General features: G+C 37.6%; 1 pseudogene across 1 annotated transcript; it reads left to right on the top strand.

Annotated features, from left to right (window-relative positions):
* Positions 1-993: 993 nt before the first annotated feature.
* LOC100352915 (cytochrome b5 type B pseudogene) lies at positions 994-1,913 on the top strand (annotated as a pseudogene). The gene has a single exon (XR_016217159.1). The product of XR_016217159.1 is annotated as a cytochrome b5 type B pseudogene (transcript).
* The last annotated feature ends 22,402 nt before the right edge of the window (positions 1,914-24,315 follow it).

Raw genomic sequence — 24,315 nt, forward strand, 5'->3', positions numbered from 1 at the left:
CACAGCTTTACAGTTACAAACTTCCTCCTTCCTCTCGTATTCCCAGTGTTATTTTTTACAGAGATCTATTTACAATTGACTTTACCCACATATGATTAACTCTATGTTAAGTAAAGAGTTCAATGAATAGTATGGAGAAAAAAATGATAAACAACAAAAAAAAATAAACTGTTCCACCACAGTCAAAACAAGAGCAGCTCAAGTCATGCCTTCTCGAACTGTCAATTTCACTTCTACAGATTTCCTTTTGCGAGCTATAGTTATTCTCAGAGATCAGGGAGAGCATATGGTATTTGTCCCTTTGGGATGGGCTTATTTCATTATGTATAATGCTTTCCAGATTCATCCATTTTGTTGCAAATGACTGGATTTTGTTTATTTATTTTTACCTCTGTGTGGTATTCCATATTGTACATATCCCATAATTTCTTTATCCAGTCTTCAGTTGACAGGCATTTATGTTGATTCCATGTCTTAGCTTTTGTGAAGTGAGCTGCAATAAACATGGAGGTGCAGATAGCTTTTTGGTCTACTGATTGCATTTCCCTTTGTTAAATCCCAGGAGTGGGATGGCTGAATGATATGGTAGTTTTATATTCAGATTTTTGAGGTATCTCCATACTGTCTACCATTGTGGCTTTACCAGTTTATATTCCCACCAACAGTGGATTAGTGTGCCTTTTTCCCCCACATCCTCTCCAGCGTTTGTTGATTTCTGTATGAAAGCCATTCTAACTGGGTTGAGGTGAAACCTCATTATGGCTTTGATTTCCATTTCCCTACAGCTAGTGAACCTGCACAGTTTATCATGTGTCTGTTGGCAATTTGGATTTCCTCTTCGTAAAAATGTTTAAATCCTTTGCCCGTCTCTTAACTGGGTTGTTTGTATTGTTTTTGTGGAGTTTCTTGATCTCTTTGTAGATTTTGGCTGTTAATACTTTATCAGGAAGTTAGCTGTAGAAACCCGGAGAGTGGAGGAGAAGAGGCGTCTGGGGGCCAATGGCGACTGCAGAAACCAGCGGCAGCGACGGGAAAGGGCAAGGGGGCGAGACCTCCATCACCTATTACTGGCTGGAGGATGTAGTCAAGTGCAACTCCCCGAAGGACCTATGGCTGGTGATCCACGGGCAGGTCTACGATATCACCCACTTCCTCAACGAGCACCCTGGTAGGGAAGAAGTTCTGCTGGAACAAGCTGGCTCAGATGCAAGTGAAAGCTTTGAAGATGTCGGCCATTCCTCCGATGCCAGAGAGATGCTAAAGCAGTACTACATTGGTGATGTCCACCCGAGTGACCTTAAACCTGGGAGTGGCAGACAGGACCCTTTGGAAAAGAATGCATGCAGACGTTGCTGGACATATTGGATTCTCCCCATCCTAGGCGCTGTTCTCAAAGGTTTCCTGTATCGTCACTACATGTCAGAAAGCAGATCCTCCTGAGAAGACCTTGCTGAAGTCCACAAAGCGTGTCCACTTAGGAGCGAAAACCAGAGGCCTGCTTTGGGGTCTACAGCAGTGCCCTCTCCTCAGATCCTACCAGTTATATTCATCCTCCTTGGAGCCAAGATAGTCGGGCAGATACCCACCTCTGGGACAGAGTCCTTCGTCTCTCAGAGCCTTACACCCACAGCACCTGCTCACTCTGTGTCCTTGCTGGTGTTTCCTCTCTGGTTTCCACACGCACCTTGCCATTTTTATTACTTTCTGTTAATAACTGTGGTTCATGTGTGATAGTGACAGTTGCTTTTTGGTAAAAATGCCTGCTTTCTAATACTTTGAATGCACATTAGATATTCTTAACAGGACAGTACTTGAGTTTTGAGGCTCTTCTCTTTCCATTTTTCTTTAACCAGATTTTTTAAAAGTCTGATTTAATTTTATTATTTATTCTAAGGAGCATAATTCATGAAGTAAAGGTGCCTACCTATTAGTGAAAACAGAACTGCCAAATGATCTCATTCCTCATTTGTATTTGTTAAAACTATGGAGAAACTCTGTTGACATCTCCTCCACCCAAATCATTGTAGCAGGCAGCTCTTCCCATCCCGTGAGTCCAACCCCTTTTCTTCCCAAGTGGTGCTGGACAAAACTGTGCTTCCCTTTAATGGGAAGAGACAAAGGAAGGGAGGAGTGAATTGGGATGCTAAGACTTGAATGATTCGGAGGAATCTTTCTTTAGAAAGACGCTGAAAAACACCACTCTAGGACAGGAGTTTAGAAAAAGCTCTGGAGCATTCACTTTGGTTTGGTACCAGTTTCTAGTCATTGCTTTCCCTGGCCTGTCTTTTACTGGTAAAATGTAAACCTATAATTATGTGTATAGAATAGCTTTACCAGGGATTCTTGCTACTTTTTTTATTTATTGATCAGCAGGTTTTTGATTCCCCATTTTACAAAAGTAAGAAACTCCAATTTGATCTTCTGTTTGTCCCAGTAAAATAACTTCCATAAAGAATGGCATTTGAAAGAGAGAAATCGTGACAAGAGACTATTTTTCATTTCATCTGTATTTTACCTCCATGGCTCCTACTTGTGGTTTTGTTCTGTTTTTCCATCAAGAATAAAAAATACTGGTAGTTAAAAAAATACTTTATCAGTTCTGTAGTTTGCAAATAATTTCTCCCATTCTGTGGGTTGCCTCTTCACTTCCTGACTGTTTCTTTTGCTGTACATAAACTTCTCAATTTGAAGTAACCCCATTTGTTAATTTTGGCTTTGACTGCTTGTGCCTCTGGTCATAGATTTAGATCTTTAATCCATATTGACTGGCTTTTTTTGTGTAAGGTGTAAGGTAGGGATCTTGCTTCATATTTCTGCATGTGGAAATCCAGTTTTCCCAACACCATTTGTTGAAGAGACTTTCCTTGGTCCATGGATTGGTTTCAGTTCCTTGGTCAAATTTAACTTGCTTATAGATGTTTGGATTGATTTCTGGTGTTTTTATTCTGTTCCATGTCTATCCATCTTTTTTTTTTTACCAGTACCAGGCTGTTTTCATTATAAGTGCTTTGTAGTACGTCTTGAAATCTGGTGGTGATGCCTCCAGCTTTGTTTTTGTTGTACAAGATTGCTTTAGCTATTCGAGGTCTCCTGTGCCTCCATAGGAATTTCAGCATCACTTTTTCTAGATTGAGAAAAATGTCTTTGGTATTTTAATTGGTATTGCATTCAATCTATAAATTGCTTTTGGAAGAATGGACATTTAGATGATATTGATTCTTCCGATCCATGAACATGGAAGACTTTTCCATTTTGTATCTTTTTTCTATTTCTTTCTTAAATGTTTTGTAATTCTCATTGTAAGATCTTAAACGTCCTTGGTTAAGTTTATTCCAAGGTATTTGATTTTTTTTGTAGCTATTGAGAATGAGATTGATCTTAGTTCATTCTCAGTTGTGGCATTATCTATGTATACAAAAATTGTTGATTTTTGTGTATTGACTTTATATCCTGCTACTTTGCCAAACTCTTCTATGAGTTTCAATAATTTCTTAGCAGAGTCTTTTGGATTCCCTAAATAATGAATCATGTCATCTGCAAAGAGGGATAGTTTGACTCCTTCCTTCCCAATTTTTATCCCTTTGATTTGTTTTTCTTGCATAATGGCTTTGGCTCTGGCTAAAACTTCCAGGACTATATAGAATAGCAATGGTGAGAGTAGGCATCCCTGTCTGGTACCGGATCTCAGTGGGAATGCTTCCAGTTTTTCCCCTTCAATATGAAGCTGGCCATTGGTTTGTCATAAATTGCCTTGATTGTGTTGAAGAATGTTCCTTCTATACTCAGTTTGCTTTGAGTTGTCATCATGAAAGGGTGCTGTATTTTATCAAATGCTTTCTCTCAATCTATTGAGATAATCATATGGTTTTTGTTCTTCAATTTGTTAATGTGATATATCACATTGATTGATTTGCAAATGTTGAACCATCCCATCATAGCAGGATTAAATCCTACTTGGTCTGGGTGAATGATCTTTTTTTAACAGTGATTTACATTTAATTTCAGGATTTCATATTAAAAGCCCTGGAGAGGGGTGAGTATCTAGCACAACAATTAAGACATTGCTTGGGATTTTTGCATCCCATATAAGAGTGTCTGGATTTGAGTTCTTGCTCTGCCTTTGATTCCAGTTTTCTGCTAATGCACAATATGAGAGGCATCAGTTGAATGCTCAAGTACTTGAGTTTTTGCTGTTATGTGGGAGTCCCCAATGGATTTCATGGCTCCTGAATTTGGTCTGACGTAGCCTGGGCTATTGCAGGTTTGGGTAGTAACACAGAAGGTATGATCTCTCTCTCTCCCTCTCTCTCTCTCTTTGTCCCTTTCAAATATAAACAAATATTTTTTTAACTGGAGAAAATTTGAAAGACTATGGATTAAGTCTCTGAAATGTAGATTCCAGCAATGAAGATTGCCATAGATATCCTTTCAGAGTTCCATAAAGGTAAAACTATCAATGCATTCTCAGCAAGTGTTAAAAGAACAAAAAAATACAAAAATCATGATCCCTTTCTGATCTGCCAATCTACTCTTTAAAATAAAGTAATATGAAAGGTAAACTAAAAGATTGCATTTAGTTATTTAGTCAATACATGTAGTCATATTTAGAGTTTGGATTCAGGTTGTTTTTGTCATGAAGTCAGGGAAATGATTGACAACATGTTAATATGTAAATTATTCAGAAACATTCCCTGTAACATTCCCAATGTTATTTAATGAAATTAAATTATATATATTTATGTATGTATTTATAGAGATATAATGATTAATATGTGCCAGTTAACTTGACATTTTATATTCACTTCATGCTAGAAACAGATTTTATTCTACATTATTCTTATTTTATAGCTTGGCAGGTTGAAATATAGGGAAAATTGTTTTTCTACTCAGTAAGTGGCAATCAGCATATCTTGTTATTTTAAAATATGTGTTTACTCAACTCCGTCTTCTAGAATCAATTTTCCATGTGGATAGAAATTTTTCAGGCAAGTGTAGCACTGGGAAAAGTTCTACAGGTAAGGAAATCTTTATCCAAAGCTGCTTCAATTTTGGAGACAGATTGGAAAATAATCTATACTTAATATCACTGCAGAGAGGGTCGCAAAAGTTTTTAGGAGCTAATATCCGGGTATCATAAGGTATATGTGTGTGTGTGTGTGTGTGTGTGTGTGTGTGTTTTAGAGACATCTTTGTTTTCTAAGTGGTCCAAAGTGAAGCAAAACCCATATAATGTAAAAGCCGGACCCAGCCTCTTGTCTGTCCTTTATCAAATGGAATTCACTAACTTCAGGGAGGGATTAAGCTGACCAACAAAGTTCTAATCACATGTCTCAGGGAGCCATTTGTTTCTCCAATAGATAAAATCTTGATGACCAATATGGTTTGAAAGCTTTTATTTAGGTTTCCCTAAATAAAATGCCAGGTCCAGACAGAATGTAACTGCCACCTTTACGTAACTCCCAGACCAACTGGTGTCTACCTGACCATCATAAATTCCCCAAAGAGCACATCACCTACCAATCTCAAAGGAAAGTCAGGAGCAGCAGTGACCAACCAGGAACTTGGACACTAGCTGATAACATGTCTCTCACCTCCAATTTCAGTCTATAAGAACCTTCTCCTCTAGCTCTTCTGGGAGCCCACGAATTAAACAATAGGTGCCTGGCTTCTCGCACTGCAGTTTGCATTAAATACCTACTTTCTCCCACCACTGCAAAGTCAGTGACTGGCTTTCTGCATAATGGTTGGTTGAACCAATTCAGGGTACTATACCAACTCCTCCAACTAGTATGTGGAGTTGTTAGGCAACAAAAGGAAATGTGAATTTCTTCTAAATTTAAAACAGAAAATTACTTTGCCACTTAGGGGAAGATGCTCTAACCAATGTTAGGCTCCTAGCTCTGCCTTCACTCTCTCCTCTTCCTCTTTCCTGCTCCTCTCCTCCCAGATTGGAAGATAGGGACACTATCTTCCTAGTTGATTCCATACCAAAGACATTATCAAAGATAGAGCTCCCAGGTGCTTGAGAAAGTCATTCAAGAGCCTTAATACTGTCAAGAAGCTTTTAAGAAGATTTGCATCTCAAAGGAGTAAAGAGTTAACAATTAGCAGATTTCTTTTTTTTTTTTTAAGATTTATTTATTTATTTATTTGAGAAGGTAGAGTTACAGACAGTGAAAGGGAGAGAGAGAGACAGAAAGGTCTTCCATCCATTGGTTCACTCCCCAGTGGTCACAACAGCCAGAGCTGCGCCGATAGGAAGCCAGGAGCCAGGTGCTTCTTCCTGGTCTCCCATGCATGTGCAGGGGCCCAAGCACTTGGGCCATCTTCTGCTTTCCCAGGTCAAAGCAGAGAACTGGATTTTAAGAGGAGCAGCCAGGAATAGAACTGGTGCCCATATGGGATGCCAGCACCACAGGCAGAGTATTAACCTACTGCACTATGGCAGCAGCCCCAAGCAGATTTCTAAAGTAAATATTCTAAGCAAAGGAGAGGTTGGGCATAGCAGCAGGAAGCCTGTCTAAAGCTTGTCTAAGGCTAAGGGAATGTTAAGGCCCTCTGGATCAGAATTGTTTTTTTGACGATGTCAGTTTTTGGTAGGTCCTGAATCCCAGGGACTTTAAAGTTGAGTTTGCTCAATAATTTTGCCCCTTCTCTTTGAGACAGGGACTGTTGGCTGGCAGTCAAACACGCCCTTCTGTCTTAGGTATGGGAGGCAGAGAATGCCTTGCCCCTCCAAAGTAGTACAGGGTTGCTTATTTTACTCTTCTTCCTTGTGGCCATAGGTCTTTTGTTTTGTAGGGATAAAGTTATGGGAAGGGTTTCCTAGCATTCCAATAGGAAAAGCTCCTCTTCCTTATCTGATCTTGGCTTGAAGCCCTCTCTGCTATAGTGTTTGTCATGGTGGCCAGGAAAAGTCTGCAGAGAAGAGCTGCGAGAGGGTGGGATCCCAGTGTGGCAGCTTCCAGGGGCTCTCCCCTGTGCTTGCTCAGAGATGCATTTAGTGATTCATTAAAACTACTGGGAAAAATTCTTCTTCACCTACTTTTTGTGTCTCTGGATTCTCTTCCTCTCTTTCTCTTCCACAGGCCGGTTTCTGCTTGCTTTCTCATCTCGCTTTTAATGAGGCAAGTTCAAGTTGTGTCTTCAGCATTTGTATGAGTACAGGAAAGGTGCTCTCCGTATGAAAGTTAGGATGTTGTTTAAGATGTGTGAAAAAATTATGTGTATGAATAAAGTGAAATGACAAAGAAGAGTATGAATTATAATGAAGAAAGTTGGAGGTTGTACCTATTCTAGTCAGGTAGAAAAGTATTATAATTACTAAATTAATGAATAATTGATGTGTAAAGGAATGCAGAAAAATTATAGATCTCATATCATATATTCAAATATGTGATTTTATTAACTACCTATATTAATATACAAAATATGTTTAGTAAATATATAGGCTAAAATGAATATCTGTTGCAAAAGGCTAATGATAATAGTAATTCTGTATTTAGTATACCAATTAAATGATTTTATATATTATTTATGTTTTTTCTTAGTAAATCTTGTGAAAAGTTCTTTTGACTCTAATAGTAACTGTTTGAAAAGAGTTATAGAAAACAGTGAATAACAATCCCATCAAGGTGGCATGTACCAATGCTGTCTTACTAGTCAAAGTGACCCATTTCAGTTCATAATTGATCATAATGATAGGATTAAGAGTCAAAGGGGTCACATAAACAAGACTAGTGTCGGCTGATACCAACTGATAGAATTAAAAAGGAGAGAACAATCCAACATGGGAAGTGGGATACACAGCAGACTCATAGAATGGCAGATGTCCTAAACAGCACTCTGGCCTCAGAATCAGTCCTTAAGGCATTCGGATCTGGCTGAAGAGCCCATGAGGGTATTTCAGGCATGAAAAGCAGCCAAGACACTCTGGCGAAAAAAAACAAAGAAAACTAAATGAAAGATCTCTGTGAGTGAGAACCCAGTGGAAAGAACGGGCCATCAAAGAAGGAGGTACCTTTCTCTTTCTCTGAAGGGAGGAGAGAACTTCCACTTTCACTATGACATTGTCTAAATAAGATCGGAGTTGGTGAACTCAAAATGCTTCCATAGCCTTGGCAACTCATGACAAGAGCCTAGGGTGATTATTAACGCCATAAACAGGAGTGTCAATTTGTTAAGTCAACAACAGGAATTATTGTGCACTTACTCCTCATGTAGCATCTCTGTCCTTAATGTGTTGTTCAATATGAATTAATGCTATAACTAGTACTCAAACAGTATTTTACACTTTGTGTTTCTGTGTGGGTACAAACTGTTGAAATCTTTACTTAATTTATACTAAATTGATCTTCTGTATATAAAGATAATTGAAAATGAATCTTGGCCGGCGCTGCAGCTCAACAGGCTAATCTTCCGCCTAGCGGCGCCAGCACAGCGGGTTCTAGTCCCGGTCGGGGCTCCGGATTCTGTCCCGCTTGCCCCTCTTCCAGGCCAGCTCTCTGCTGTGGCCCGGGAGTGCGGTGAAGGATGGCCCAAGTGCTTGGGCCCTGCACCCCATGGGAGACCAGGAGAAGCGCCTGGCTCCTGCCTTCGGACCAGCGCAGTGCGCCGGCCGCAGTGTGCCGGCCACGGCAGCCATTGGAGGGTGAACCAACAGCAAAGGAAGTCCTTTCTCTCTGTCTCTGTCTCTCTCTCACTGTCCACTCTGTCTGTCGGAAAAAAAAAAAAAAAAAAAAAAAAGAAAATGAATCTTGATGTGAATGGAATGGGAGAGGGAGCGGGAGATGGGAGGGTTGCAGGTGGGAGGGAAGTTATGGGGGGAAAAGCCACTGTAATCTAAAAGCTATACTTTGGAAATTTATATTTATTAAATAAAAGTTTAAAAAAGAAAACAGTGAATAAACACAAATATATAAAACATTTTTAAAGAAATGAAGTAGTTTATAACTAGAAAATTTATGAGTCCAAAAATCTAAAATCTATGTAATTTTAGAGCATCAGAAACTTTTGACACTGGTTGATAGTTTCTTAATGGAGATCAAAATACAAGATAGTGCTTCCTCATAGGAGCCCAGACTAAGAACAAGACTATTTGAGTTTGAATCTGACATTCAGTACTTACCATTTATGAAACTTTACTTGGGTGACCTAATTTGTTTTCTTCAGTGTCTTCAGGGGACTTTAATTCAGGGATCAAACACAAGCCTGCATATACACAGACACATACAAATAAAGTAACATTGAGAAGCATGTTTGGCATAAAAGAAATTCGTAAAACTTCAGGTATTATTAGTCAAAGCTAGTCATTAGATATTATTTATTTTAGAAGCAAAACATTTTTATGTAATAAATTTAATATTTGATAAATCATTGTATACCGCTACCTATATTCCAATTTCAAAAACTTTTGTTTACAAGGAATTTATATAAGTATTAAAACTGTCTTTATTGTAAAAAATAAAATTTTCTTTTGAAACAAGGTAGACTACTAAAGTACCATGTAGTTGGGCTGTAATCACAACAAAACTCCAATAGTCAAAGAACAATTGGCAGCAGTTTTCTATAATCTCCATTATATGCAATAGAAAATATCTCTATTTTTACTAGAACATCAATTTTTTGCATCTGTTTTTCTCAATCATATAATCTTTTAAAATTTCCATCTCATTTCTGAGAAATTACATCCTCATGCTTTGAGAAAGCAAAAACTTCCCTTCATTTAGGAGAAAAGGAGCTATTTCAAGATCTGTAAACGTTAGAGAAGATATCCACACACAGACACATATGATGTATACTGTGAAAATTTTGTAAAATCATGAGAAATAATAGCTTGGTGGAAAGGTTAGAAGGAATAAAATGTTAGAAAGTAAAACAAAAAGGAATATGAGGAAAACAATGAAAAGCATGTAATGTGTCAGTATTTTTTATCTGCTTGCCAGTTTCTTTCATCTGCTTCACGTCTGTCAAATGTTGAATATATTGCTTTTGATCTTTAGCATAATCTTTGTTAAATATTATGCAGTGGATGTCTGATAAGTGATTGGATAGCTATTGTGTAGTAAAAACTAAACAAAGTGGTGTTAACGGAAATTCAATGTTAACAAGTTTAAGATATTCAAATTGAAACATATATTGTAGGGATAGGTGCTTTGTGCCACGGTTAAATTGCTGCTTAGAATACTCACATCCATATCAAAGTGCCTAGTCCTAGCTGCACTCCTGATTCCACCTTCCTACTAATGTTCATTTACAGAAATAGCAGGTGAGTACTTGGGTACCTGCCACCCATCTGGGAGATCTAGATTGAGTTCCTGACTCCTGGCTTTGGCCTGGCCCAACCCCAGTTGTGGACACTTGGGAAGTGAACTAGCAGTATTTGGGAGCCAAATGCTCAATCTAGTTCCTACATATGGGTGGTATGGACTCAAGTATTTCAGCTATCACTTGCTGCTTCTGTAGATGTGCATTAGAGAAAGCTAGAATCAGGAGTAGAGCTATGACTTGAACCCTGGCATTATAATATGGAGAGTGTCCCAGCAGACAGCTTTATTGCTGTACCAAACACCCACCTCAGTAATAAAATTTTAAAAAAGTATTCTTTAGAAAAACCGGTTTGGAGGTAGGAAATCAATAAATGTTGCTTAAGTAAATATTTGGTTTGCAAATTTGAAGATTGTCATCTAGTGGCATCTGTAGGGATAGCTACCTATCATGGAATTAATTCTGATTAAGAGGTAGGGGGTTGCTCTGAAGTTGCATTACAGAGTACTTGCATTATTTTAGGTCTCACAGTGTTGTACAGACATTAACTTGCATTTCCCTTTGAGAAATATTTTGTTTGAACTCTTGTGTTCAGTAACAACACATTGCTAGCACAAAATTAGCCATGGTGGAAGTATTAACATTGTCAAGGTCAGCAAATACTGTAAATTGGGGTTTTCTTCATCTGTTTTTAACTCTAGATAGTAATGTTAAACAGTTGCCATCAAATAACCTGCTATTCCTCTAGGCTACAAAATTGACCTAATTTTTTAAAAAAGAAAGTGTAGGGATTAATTTTTCTCTAAAAATACAAACAGTTTAATTACAGAGGCTATGATCCTATTATTTAAGAATAATACACCCTGCATATGTGGGTGCATTAAGCACATCCAATAAAAACTAGCAAGCAACTAAGGAAGAGACAAAAGCTCTCAGTACCACAGTTTCATATTTTAAGTACATGAAGGAGAGCTGAGATAGCTAGATTTTTCTACCAAATACAGTTATAGTAGGGATACTGTTTTTCAAAGAAGAGAAAAGCCTCAAAGTGGGAATGTTTTTGAGTGGTGGCTTGAGGAAGAACAGGGACAGTGTCAGACTGCAAATGGAATTTGTTCAAAGAGGGTTGCACGTCAGTGTGGTTCCTCACTTTGTCTGAATATGACAATAACCCTGAAATGCCACTGTGAATATTTATTAACTCCCCACACAATGAAATTTCGGGACACCCCATCTCAAGTTGAACCTGTATGGCACACACAGGAAAATGAGCTATCAAAAACATACTGCGGTAAGACACTGGAAAGACTCTGAATGAAGGCATTTTCTAGTTCATGTCTTCAATGGAATATCAGAAAAATAAGGGGGTATAGTTATTAGGGGAAATATAAGCTAAAAAAATACTGAAAATAGCAACAAGATTGGCAAATGACATTTTGAATTCTGTCTTCAGACTCTGTCATTTGGCATTTGGCTTTGATGTCAACTGCTGATAGGTAACTGCACAAATATATTGAAAGTGATAGAGGATGGCCGATGCCGCTGCTCACTACGCTAATCCTCCACCTGCAGTGCCGGCACCCTGGGTTCTAGTCCCAGTCAGGGCTCCGGATTCTGTCCCAGTTGCTCCTCTTCCATCCAGCTCTCTGTGTGGCCTGGGAGTCAGTGGAGGATGGCCCAAGTGCTTGGACCCTGCACCTGCATGGGAGACCAGGAGGAAGCACCTGGCTCCTGGCTTCGGATCAGCACAGCACAACAGCCGTAGTGGCCATTTTGCGGGGTGAACCAACGGAGAAAGGAAGACCTTTCTCTTTCTCTTTGTCTCTTTCTCTCTCACTGTCTAACTCTGCCTGTCAAAAAAAAAAAAAAAAAAAGTGATAGAGGAACAGAATCTGTAATATTAGGTCAGTAACCTGTTTCTAGTGCAGTTAGTTCAACCAGCACCGTTTGGTGGGAAATTTTTGATATTTTGTGATGTGGCCATTTTGCTAAAAAGTTTTTCCTCCTGAAGAGAAATAGATCTGCATTTCCTTCCCTAACTTATATTTTCAAAGCACTTCATTTATGATTTTTAGAGAGGGAGAAATTATGGAAAGAAAATCTCAACAGCTGTTCTATATTTCAAAGTGTAACTACAGTGGTAGGGTCCTGTCAGAACACAATACCATGCGAATTAGTTCAATAGAAAAGCTAACTACAAAAGATTTGCATAAGTATTCAAAAAATATTGAGCTAAATGGAGTTACCATGATAAAAGGACCAGCTACAAGCCTTGGAGGATAGGCTGGAAACCTTGGAGCATCTGCTAGGCTAGCTGAGATGTGTGCTTTGTTCAAGTCATGCCTAATCCTCAGGATTATCTGAAGAGAGCAGGACAGGGCTCATCTTGCAGGTTGAAATAAGTAGCTGCTGCTAAGCTGAAGAACTTTTGTCAGATTACACTGTCAGAAATGGAAAGCAAACAGGTGGAAGCAGTCTCATCTTCCTCCAGACGTCCATGCTCCCTCTACCCTTACATTTTGCAGGGCCTAACAAGGAGCCAAATGGCAAAGTAGAATGCAGTTTACAGAATCCAGCCCTCCCAGAGCACTGGATATAACACTGGCTCTGAGGCTTAGAAACATCTGGACCTGGGTCCTATTCAGCATAAAAACTTAGTTTGTAGACTTATGAGAAATAATACATGGTTAATACTTTAAGGTAGTAAGTCTTGTATATGTTCGTTGCACAGGAATTGATAACACAACTAGTTTGGTAAACATACTATTTTCAAGCCCCCAAAAAACTCAGTAATCTTGTCTCTAGGATTTATTATTATTTTTTAAAAAACTTATTTATTTATTTATTTATTTGGGAGATGGAGAGGGAGAGCTCCCATCCACTGATTTCACTCTGGAGATGCCAGCCATGACAGGGTAACCAAACCTGATTCAGTGTAGGCCTCCTGCAAGGGTGGCAGGGACCCAGCTACTTGAGTCATCACCTTTGATTCTGCTGATGTGCATTAGTAGGGAGTTGGAATGAAAAGTCAGAGCCTGGAATTGAACCCAGGAACCCCTATCTCGGACAGGGACATCCCAACCAGTGTCTTAATACCTAGACAATAAACCCATCCCCATGATTTTTTTTATTGAGGTTCAACTATTTTAGTTTTAGATTTTTTATTATTTTTGAGAGGTAGAGTTATAGAAAGAGGAAGAGACAGAAAGCAAGGTCTTCCATCCACTGGTACACTCCCCAAATGGCTGTAAAAGCGGAGCTGAGCCAATCTGAAGCCAGGAACTTCCTCCAGGTCTCCCACATGGGTGCAAGGGCCCAAGCACTTGGATCATCTTCCACTGCTTTCCTAGGCCACAGCAGAGAGCTGGATCGGAAGAGGAGCAGCCAGGGGTAGAACTGACAGCCATATATGATGCCAGTGTCGCAGGCGGAGGATTAACCTACTGGCCTGAAGCCCTGACCCCTATTTTCATTATTAAATAAAAATTTTATTTGAAAGGTAGAGAGACAGAGATCTCCCAACTGCTCATACACTCCTTAAATGCCCACGAAATCCAAAGCTGGGCCACTCTGAAGTCTGGAGTCAAGAATTCAATCTGCATCCTCCTCATGGCTGGCAGGGACCCACGTACATGCTGACTCCCAGAGTGCTCACGTGCAGGAAGCTGGAATTCAAAATCAGAGGGGGCACTTCGACTTCGACACTCCAATATAGCAGCTACGCATTTCAACTGGCGTCTTTACCACAAGGCCAAATGCCCACTCATAAAGAATAAACTCCAGTACTACTACTATGTGGTAAATGAAGAAACTACAGAAAATATTGATCCAATGTAAATGCAGAACTAATGGCACAACTGTGGAAATTATTATTACACAAGAAAATGTAGATATTTTGACCCAGAAAAATGTAAGATGATTGCATAGACTCTAAGAATAGAAGTGGAAAGGGATTGTGGTAGATGCTTATGGATTTGCGGTCATCATTTTTTCTGGCAATACTAAAACTGCACTTAGTGTTTTTTTTTTTTTTTTCCAGCCATGTGTTTATTCTGCCATAAAAAAACTTAAGCCTACTGCCTTCTTCAGGAGTAAGCCCTGATGGATTTATATTTATGAACATGTCTCTTTCCCCTACTTCAGTAATTGACAAGATATAAGCCCACCATTTATTTTAGACTGGGGTTTCTCATCTTGCATTATTGACATTTTCAGCCAAATATTTCTTTATTGGAGATAGGCTGTCTTGCACATTGTAGGATATATAGAACCATCAGTGGCTTATACTCCTTATAATGCAGTATGTAAGCATAATATACTGCAGCATAATAAGGACAATGAGAACACTTTAAGAAGATATTGATGTATTTGAAGAGCAGAGAAAGAGAGAAGCTCTCATCCACTGATTCTCTCCACAGATGCCCTCAATAGCTTATGCTGGGTTGGAGCCAAAGCTGGGAGACTGGAACTCATTCCAGGTCTCTTACATCAGTGGCAGGAGCCCAGCTACCTGAATCATCACTTGATGTGAGACATGGGCATGCTCACGGGCATCTTAATTGTTAGGCCAGACACCTCTCACCATAGCCATATTGCAGCTGTGGGAAAATCTGGCAAGTAAAGAAGAATAAATCAGGAATGAGAGAAATAATCATATTATTTGACCCCAGACACCAGTAGCACCAGAGTTCTTAAGCTCAATAAATTCATATTCTGAGTCATTTTCTGTGTCTTACAACAGAGGAAAGAGTATAGTGTGCTGATTCCTGCTAGTTAAATTATTTACATACTGTAAGTACTATTTTAATGTTACATATTAAGTAACAGGGGATATATACTTTAATTATTGAAGGCCTTGTTATATGTATATTGTATACATACACATATACACATACAAAGCAGGTTCTAGTGGTAGATAAAAGAATAAAGAGTTGGAAGAAGTATCATAATTTTATTACAGTTTAAACTAGAAATTCAGTGGCTCTAAAAAAACCAAAATAATAATAAATATAATCACTAAAATGTAAAATTGAATATAAGCCTTTCAAATTACTACAAGAGTAAAAAGATTTAAAAACAATTTCATAATATATGGGTGCTTACTTAAGATTAATCCATTAGTTTATCAGAAGGTTTCAAGTTCTTTCAGCTTATCTATGGAAAGAAAATTCTGAGATTATATAAGAAAATAAAATTAAATAATATAGTGGATTTAGAGATATAGAGTTAGCATGTTATCTTAGTATGGTATTTTGTAGCATTGGTCCTTTCCCATTCTAGATATCTCTACCAATTGCCCTGTGACTTAAGGTGACTTCCTTGAAAGGTGGGGCTTACTTCCTCTCCCTAGTGACAGTCCCTTTTTTGTGTCCACTGCTTTGGTCAATTGAATGTGAAGAGCTCTAGCAATATACCTATTTTGAGAAGAAATTTGGGGAAGCATCACATGATTTTTGAGCTCTATTTCTCCCCCTCTCTGTGTTCTCCACCTCCGAATAAAAAAGTATGTACAACAATTTAAAGGAAGCTACTTTGGCTGGAATCTTAGAAGGAAGATTTGGAGGAAGCTTAAAGCCATTCTAGTTTCTTGCAGTCATAGGCAACATGAATCATAGACAAACACCAGCCTTGGTAAACCACTGGGGATATTGAGGTTTTGTTACATTAGTAGAAGTTAGTAAAAACTAATACATAATTTTATATCTTAATAAAATAGCAAAATATGCAAGGCTGTAGTGGAAATTTCTATATGTTAAGAAACAGAAGGGTTTGTCAAATCACACTCTTCAGGAAATGTTTATAGCTGCCAGCAAAGCAGAACACTTCTGAAATGTTTTCTTTTCATACTTTTTTATGATTTTGACTTCCCTCACAATCTTCTGCTATGCATATCACCTATGTAGTTAAAATAAAACAATTATAATAAAGATTGTAAAAGGTGCTGGGATATTTCCTATTTCAATAGAAAATCAAGGTAAACTTTGGGGGTACAGTAATTAAATCTCATATGAAAACTACTTTTTCCTGAAATGTGTGATACATAACAAGAATAATAAAGCAGATGTGACATGCTAACTCTGTGAAGGTTCTACTCTAACTCCTCTGTATGTCATTAATCCTCCAAACAATCCTATGAAGAAAAAATTCTTCATTTATTTTCTTTCTTTGAAAGAGAACAAAGGTGGGAAGGAAAGAAGGAGAGAGATCCCGCAGTTTCTGATTCATTTCCCTAATGCCTGAAATGATGACACTTGGGTCTGGCTGAAGCCAAGATAACAAAACTAAATCTGGATCTCTTACGTGGGTGGCAGGGACCCAACTATTTGAGCCAGAGCCATCATTTGCTGCCTCACAGAGGACACGTTATCAGGAAACTGTAATCATGAGTGGATCTGAGACTCAGAGCTAGAGATGCTGTCCTCCCAAGTAGTGCCTTAACTGTTAAAACAAGAATTTTTCACTTTTGACCCTATTTGAAAAACTAGGATCCTGGAACTCAGAGAGGTTAAAGGCCAACATCCATGAGATTTGTCGTTTGAACCCTGGCTTCTTGATCTCAGAACCTATCTTCTAACGTTTACACAATGGAACACAGCTTAATTATTTTTGGAAAAAAATATACCCGGGGCTGGTGCTGTAGTGTAGTGGACTAAGCCTCCACCTGCTGCATTGACATCCCATATGAACCCATCCATATGAGTTCATGTCCTGGCTGCCCCTCTTCTGATCCATTTCTCTGCTAGTGGCCAGGGAAAGCAGTGAAAGATGGCCTAAGTGCTTGGACCCCTCTCTCCTGTGGGAGACCCAGAAGAAGCTCCTGGTCCTGGCTTCAGATGGGCCCAGCTCCAGCCATTGCAGCCATTTGGAGAGTGAACCAGTGGAGAGAAAGCCATCCTCTTGTCTCTCCCTCTCACTCTCTCTCTCTGTAACTCTAGCTCTCAAATAAATAAATGAAATCTTTTTTTAAAAAGAAAAATATACTGTAGGCTATTGTATGGTAATAAATGCCTGCCTTTCAACGGCCATAAGATTTAATTGGAATATCACCTTATTTTCCAGCATTAACTTTACCATATATGTATATGTACTTCTTAAAATAAGTGAAATTGAACATATATAATATATTTTAATATGGAAATTCATACAAATAGACAAGTAAACATTGATAAAGATGGATTACCTGGAATTTTTTAGAATAACAAATGATTTTGATATTACCATGAAGTATGCGTGTTTTAGATGGTGTTATATAATGATACAACGCTTAAACTCTGGAACAACTTAACTATATGAAAATATGCATGATCATGTTTTACATACTCCTGTTATATATATACAAAATAGAAACATAATTACAAATGCTGTACCATTTTGTTCATACCTACGAACATGTTTTGTTCTCTATGAAATAATTTTAAAAATACATTTTATTCCTCATTTCTTCAAAGCTTAAATGATGTCATTTGAAAAAAAATCATCTGAAGTAGAAATTCTGAGATTATGGAAGTTAAAAGGATAAAACGAACAACTCTTTACACATCTGCTATAGTTCTTGGATTTGTACTAGATGAGTAAAATCATTTTTTAAAAAGATTTATTTATTTATTTGAAAGGTAGAATTACAGTAAAAGAGAGAAAGAGAGACTTCTTCCATCCCCTGGTTCACCTCACAACTTGCCACAATGGCCAGGGCTGAGCCAGGATGAAGCAGGAGCCAGAACCTTCTTCGAGTGTCCCACATGGTGGCAGGGGCTCAAGGACTTGGGCCATCTTCCACTGCTTTCTCTGGCACATCAACAAGGGGCTGGATCAGAAGTGGAGCAGCCAGGACTCAAACCAACACCCATATGGGATGCTGTCACTGCAAGCACCAAAGGGGAAACCTGTTGTAATGAAATGAACACTATGAGAAAGAGTGACTTGATCAGCCCTTGTCCCGACTGTAGATATACAACTTACTACTTTATCCCTTTTAGTATTTTTTTGTCCTACTTAATACTATTGGTTGAACTCTGTAATAAGCACACAGTTATTCTTAGGTGTTAAATTTAACTGAAAAGTGATCCCTGTTAAATATAAGAGTGGTATGGGGAGCAACTGGGAGCAACTCGGACTAGACTAAGTTACTGGAATTAAGACTTATTCTATGCAGCTGCTACACAGCTGCCTCCAGTTCAACCAATAAACTGCTCCTGATTGGAGGAGAGCAGCGTACTCGGCGTGTGGGTAGCAGAGTTGGGATTGGTGGAAGAGGACTATAAAGTAGGACCTGCTCCTGATTGGAGGAGAGCAGCGTACTCGGCGTGTGGGTAGCAGAGTTGGGATTGGTGGAAGAAGACTATAAAGGAGGAAAGAGACAATATGCACGAGGAACATCTATCTGAAGGAACACCTGTGCAGCCCCCGAGAGAGCCGGCCGGCGGTGTGCCGCTCCTCCGCGGAAGTGGGGAAAGTGGCAGGGGGAACCGCCCTTCCACGGAGGTGGAAGGGACAGTAGCCAACCCGGGAAGAACCAGCAGCAAACCCGGGGAGGGCCGAGCAGACAAAAGAACAGCGCAGGGTCCTGTGTCGTTCCTCCACGAAGAGGGGGAGCGACATAATGGTGCCGTGACTCGGATATGAAGCCTAGGTAGGGTTTAGTGTCGTTCCTCCACGAAGAGGGTTCAAATTCAACTATAATGGACTTGACGTATTCTAAAGTAGATTTAGACTTTGAGAAATGATATAGCCTCTACTAGTTTGGCCTAAAAGAAAAGGGTATCCCAAGGTATGGTAAAGGCAGGGAAGAACAAAAATAATGGTTGGAATCACTCAATTGGATTTAAACTTCCTCATGACAATAAAGCACATAGACCACTAGATGTTTGGAATTTGACTTCCATTTAGTTATAGTGCTCCTGTTAAGAAAACATTTTGCTGGTATTGAAAATTCCCCAATGGGAGTAATGTAATTTTAAATTATCCCTGATGAAATTAAGCCATTTAGAATGGTTAAATTATGAGTTATACAGAATGAATACGTATAAAATTAATGATCTAACTTGTTGAAATAAAGGGCAAAACTGAACTCAAAAGAATTTAGAAAATTGACCAATTCTATTGCTTGTGAACCTTACCTTTCAAGTCTCTAAACATAACCATCTCTAACTGCAGTGTTCTTAGCCCATAATCTCCAAATAATTGAATATTTGTAATGAATGTTTCTTCCAGCATCAGCTTTTCTTAAGCAAAACAAAGCAACATTGAAAAAAGCTTTGTATAATATTTTGATTCATGCCAAAAAAAGTGTTTCCTATAAAGCAAGCTATCTCACAAGAATATGTAATCATTATTCATCAAGGCTGGGTCGAAAGATGAAATTGTTAGATTTATGTCTGTTTCTGCCCCGTTTACTTTATTTTAGTTTCCAAACAGAATAAGATGTAGACAGCATCTGTGAGCTCCGCAGAAAGAAATTAGAGCTCAAATGCATAATAGGATCTACCTCACCAAGCTGAAGGCCCAAGAAGTCCCAGGTGAACTCCTTCATTCCTGTTATAGCGTCTTGAGCTCAGGAATGACAGTGAAGATACTTGGTTTTATGGCAATGAAACCTCTGTTATGATTATTTTACTTATCCTTAAAGACATCGTGAAAATCTGTTACTCAGGCAAGACTGAATTCAAAATATTTTGTATAGTGAGAACATTATCTTGGCAAGTATCAGGGAAGGGTATGTATAGTTTGGATTTCAAGAGAAATGGTTTAATAAGTCTGTAAATGTGTGTTACTTGTTATTAGTCTAATTTACAACATTATAATTTAGGATAAGAGGGCATAGTAGAATAAGAATTTTTGAACAAATTTCATAAGAACACTGTACCTCAAACATGCTATATTTTACAGGTGAGAAAACTGTTGTCTTAATGAGAAAACTGTTGTCTTAATAAGAAACTGTTTTGCACAGATGAGATTGGTTTCTGGGCTAAACTAGCTTGTACAGATACTTTAAAGCAGACACTGAATAAATGCATTGGTTTTCAGCATTATATTTCTTAGATCCAACAGATAAGTTATGTTTACATATGTGGTCTCAGCTTTAGTGCATAATTGGGGAACAAGATTTGATACCATTCTCCCCACAGAGCTTTGAGGTATAATTTTCCCTATATGTGTACCTATTCATTTATTATAAATTTAGTTTTCTGTTATCTTTTAGAAGACAGTTTATTTTCTAATTTTATCTATTTTATCATCATTTTTATTTATAGAATTTGTTTTTACATGTATGCTTTGAAAATTCCAACTCCCCCTGACACTCTATTAGCCTTCAGTCTCCTCTATTATGTATGTTGTTGATATAATATCCTTGCCTTTCTGTGGAAATTTTTCTTCCACTTATGAAATTCATGTGGTTAGAGTAGAAGCAGGTATATATAGAGTTGACCAAAGATAGTTCATTCTCTTCTCTGGTAATCTAATTCTGATAAATAAGTTCTTTTTGATACCCAATATGAACATGCAGACACTCCCAACTATATTTGTGTCTGTTTGTGGACACATGTGTGTTTGCCTTCTGGGTCAGGATATCAGAGGAAAAGTTAAGCTCAAAAAGAATTGAAAGAGTAAAGTAGGTATTTAAGAAACAAAAATGATGACGTAAAGAGGAAAATAATTATGGCTACATAATTGTGGGCTCAGTGCAAAATGAAAACAAGAAACCTCTTTTTAAAAATGTAGGGAAAAAGTACTGTTAAAGATACTGAAATATAAATGGTTTTACTTTTCTGCTCCACCTCTTGATCCCATGTGTGTGTGTGTGTGTGTGTGTGGTGTTAATTTCCTTTTTAATGTGGTGTTCCCTTATGAATGAGGGTGCTTTTGAGGCCAGTGAGGACCCTAGAAAGCACTCATTGAGGTACAAGTTCTGAGTTCCCTTTTCTGTCAGTGACTGGAATGAAATGTTGGTCACCAGGGGTGGGAAAACCAATTTTTATTTCCCACAAATCCCTTGCCACATTCCACAATGACAGAGATGCTATGAATTGTGGCCTCAGTGCTGCGACATACTCAGTAACTAACTTACTGGTACAACAATCTTGGACCGTAGAGTGGATGGTAGAACAGGAGCCATGGTACCATGAAGACAGGGACGGCACCAAGAGTCACTGAACAGTTGACAAGACAAACCCTTTCTGTCCTCTCCTACCTCTTCCAACCTCTAATAATCATTATTCTGTGTTCACATTGAGTTTTCTCAGTTTCCATGTATGAGGGAGAGCATGTGGCATTTGTTTCTGAGTCTCTGCCTTATTTTATTTAACACAATGTCCTCTAGTTCCATTCATTTTGTTGCAAATGAAGGATTTCATTATTTTATGGAAGGATAATATTCTGTTGTGTGCACATTTTCTTTATTCATCTATCTAATGATGGACAACTTGGTTGATTCCATCTTACCTATTGTGAACTATGGTGCAAACATTCAAATGATTTAATTAAGTAACAGATATTAAAGTTATTTTATGGTAACACCACATAGAAAATGGTTACATATTTAAAGGATAGCATGCTGATTTTTGAGAAGTAAATGCTCCAAATTTATAGCATTTGATGTTATTTCTGAACCTTCCCAGGCCCTGAGAATGATACAAAAATGTAGGCTAGTCTCTTTAAGTATCTACTCTTAGTATTTGCTATATGTGCTCATGATATTTACAAAATGATTGAGATTACCTCCCAAAATCTGCACAGAAGTTCGTGCTCTATGTATTGCTGTATCAATCATTTTGTAACAGAAACCTCATGATAGTATTAAATAGTTTTTACAATAGGAAAGACATATAAAAATACTTGACAAAATTATAAAGTATTAAATATCCCATTAAACAAAATAAGGACAATATTATTTATTTTGGATACTGTGATAGTAGCTAAGACTCATCTTTTTTTTCTTTAAAATATTTGGAAATAATGTTCTTTTGGGTTTCAGTCATTTCTTATTTGTTCACACATACACACACATGCAAGCACACATATATGTATTACCTCTCACAATTCTGCTGAGACTATAAAATTAATTGTTTATTGTTCTTCCCTGGAGGTAAGAATGAAAAAAAGGGCACTGTGATCAGAACTATTCTCTATTTAGATTCCAAACCACGGTCTCATGTCATATTTATTTTTTTGAATTAGAATATTTTACATCATTCAGTGGAATGCAATACTTATCCCATTATTTTTATTCCTCTTTATTTTAAGAGATACTGTTTCTCAAACAGGGAAAATTACAAATATTCATTCATACAACACTTCTAATTTCACTGGATTATTTTAATCCAATTTGACATTTTGATGTGTAGCCATATTTCAATCACATTAAATTCAGTGTGTTAGTCATATGACACACTTGCTCAAGAACATTAAACAAAAGTGATAGAGCAAATAATTGGCATAGTGGTGAAGACATTGCTTGGGATGCCTGCATTTCATATCAGAGAGCTGTAATTTGAGTCTCAGACCTGCTCATGATTCCAGCTTCCTGTTGGGTCACACCCTGGGAATCAATAGATGATGACTCAAGTTTTGTTACCACATGGAAGACCTAGATTAAGTTTTCAGATCCTGACTTTGGCCTGACCCAATTCTGACTGTTTCGAGCAATTAGGGAATGAACCAATAGATGGAAGATCTGTCTGTCTCTATCTCTTTGCCTTTAAAATTAATAAAATAACAAAAAATTTTAGGAAAGCAAAGAGATGAGGCTTATGAGTATTTTTCTTGTCTGAAACAAAATGTTTCCTAAAAGTTGTTGTAAATGTTTTGCTAGTATTTTAAAAAGTTATCATAAATGTTCTGCCATGAAACTAACAGTTATTAATAGTTTGTTTATCCAATGACCAAAAGCCCCAAATTTAGCAATTATTGTATTTGGACCCTTAATAACTATTGTGACTTTTTTGGTAAGCAGTGGTTTCTTACAGACAAAAACATCTGCTTACTAAATACTAACTTTTATTTCTGTTTTGAATTTGGAACTAGCCCCAGACAGATTTTCATAGCATGCTAAGTTATCATTAAATAAATCAAGTTAGGAAACTGCTGAACTGTATGAGTAAAATGAAGTTTAGAAAAATTTATGTCAACATTGTCTGTTAGCATTGAAAAATGTTCAGCTATTTCAGTCAATACTCCATCTGTCCACAAAAATAGACTCAGTCATCAGGAGGCAAATTCTACTTGTTTTTAAAATACGTATGGGAAGGATGTTCTCATAAATTTGACCTTTTTCTTGGTGTAACTTAATGCAGAAAAATTTTTCTGTCAATATGCTTTGAAACTTCCAGGAAGTATATTATGCTATTAAATAACAGTAACAATTTAGATGCTTTGGCTTCAAATGCTCATAGAAGTTGGTGAGGCCTCTTCAATTTTAATAAACACATTGGCTAAATATATGTAAATTTACCTGCTCCTAGCTGTAAGTCCGTAAGATTCAGTGAGTAGTTAAATTGCACAGCTATTCTAGACCTGTACACATTTGTTCATCATTCAGTGTATGGCTTATGACATCAAAAATTTTTAATAAATAATGTCATAGAACTCAGTAGGAAACATTTATACAAATGAATTTAACTAAAACATGTTGATTGTCAAAACTGTGTCAAAAAAGTGTCCATGTATCTTTGCATGGGGTTGAGTATGCCAGTAGATATTTTGGAAGGCATTAAAGTACTAAGAGATATATTGCTTTTGGGAAAATAGAAGCATACTGTAATTCATCCATCAATAGTGTATTACAATCAGTTTTCCTTGCTGATGTTGTCATATGGTTATCATTGTTTTCACATGCATGAAACCTTATATGAAAATAAGGTAATCCAAACTTAAAAAATGGGAGGGTGTGGTTTCGAAACAACCCTAAAGGCAGTACTGAAGTACTCTCTTAAGAAATGAATTACCAAATTCAGAATAGTTTTAGAACCATTTTTCTCTATTTCACTTATATTTTCCTTCATATATATATATATATACATATATATAACTGCTCTATGATAAAATATATGCTTC

The sequence above is a fragment of the Oryctolagus cuniculus genome, chromosome 11, assembly GCF_051225735.1.
Source record: "Oryctolagus cuniculus isolate XC-2025 breed Fujian yellow rabbit chromosome 11, ASM5122573v1, whole genome shotgun sequence".
In the NCBI taxonomy this organism is placed as follows: Eukaryota; Metazoa; Chordata; class Mammalia; order Lagomorpha; family Leporidae; genus Oryctolagus; species Oryctolagus cuniculus.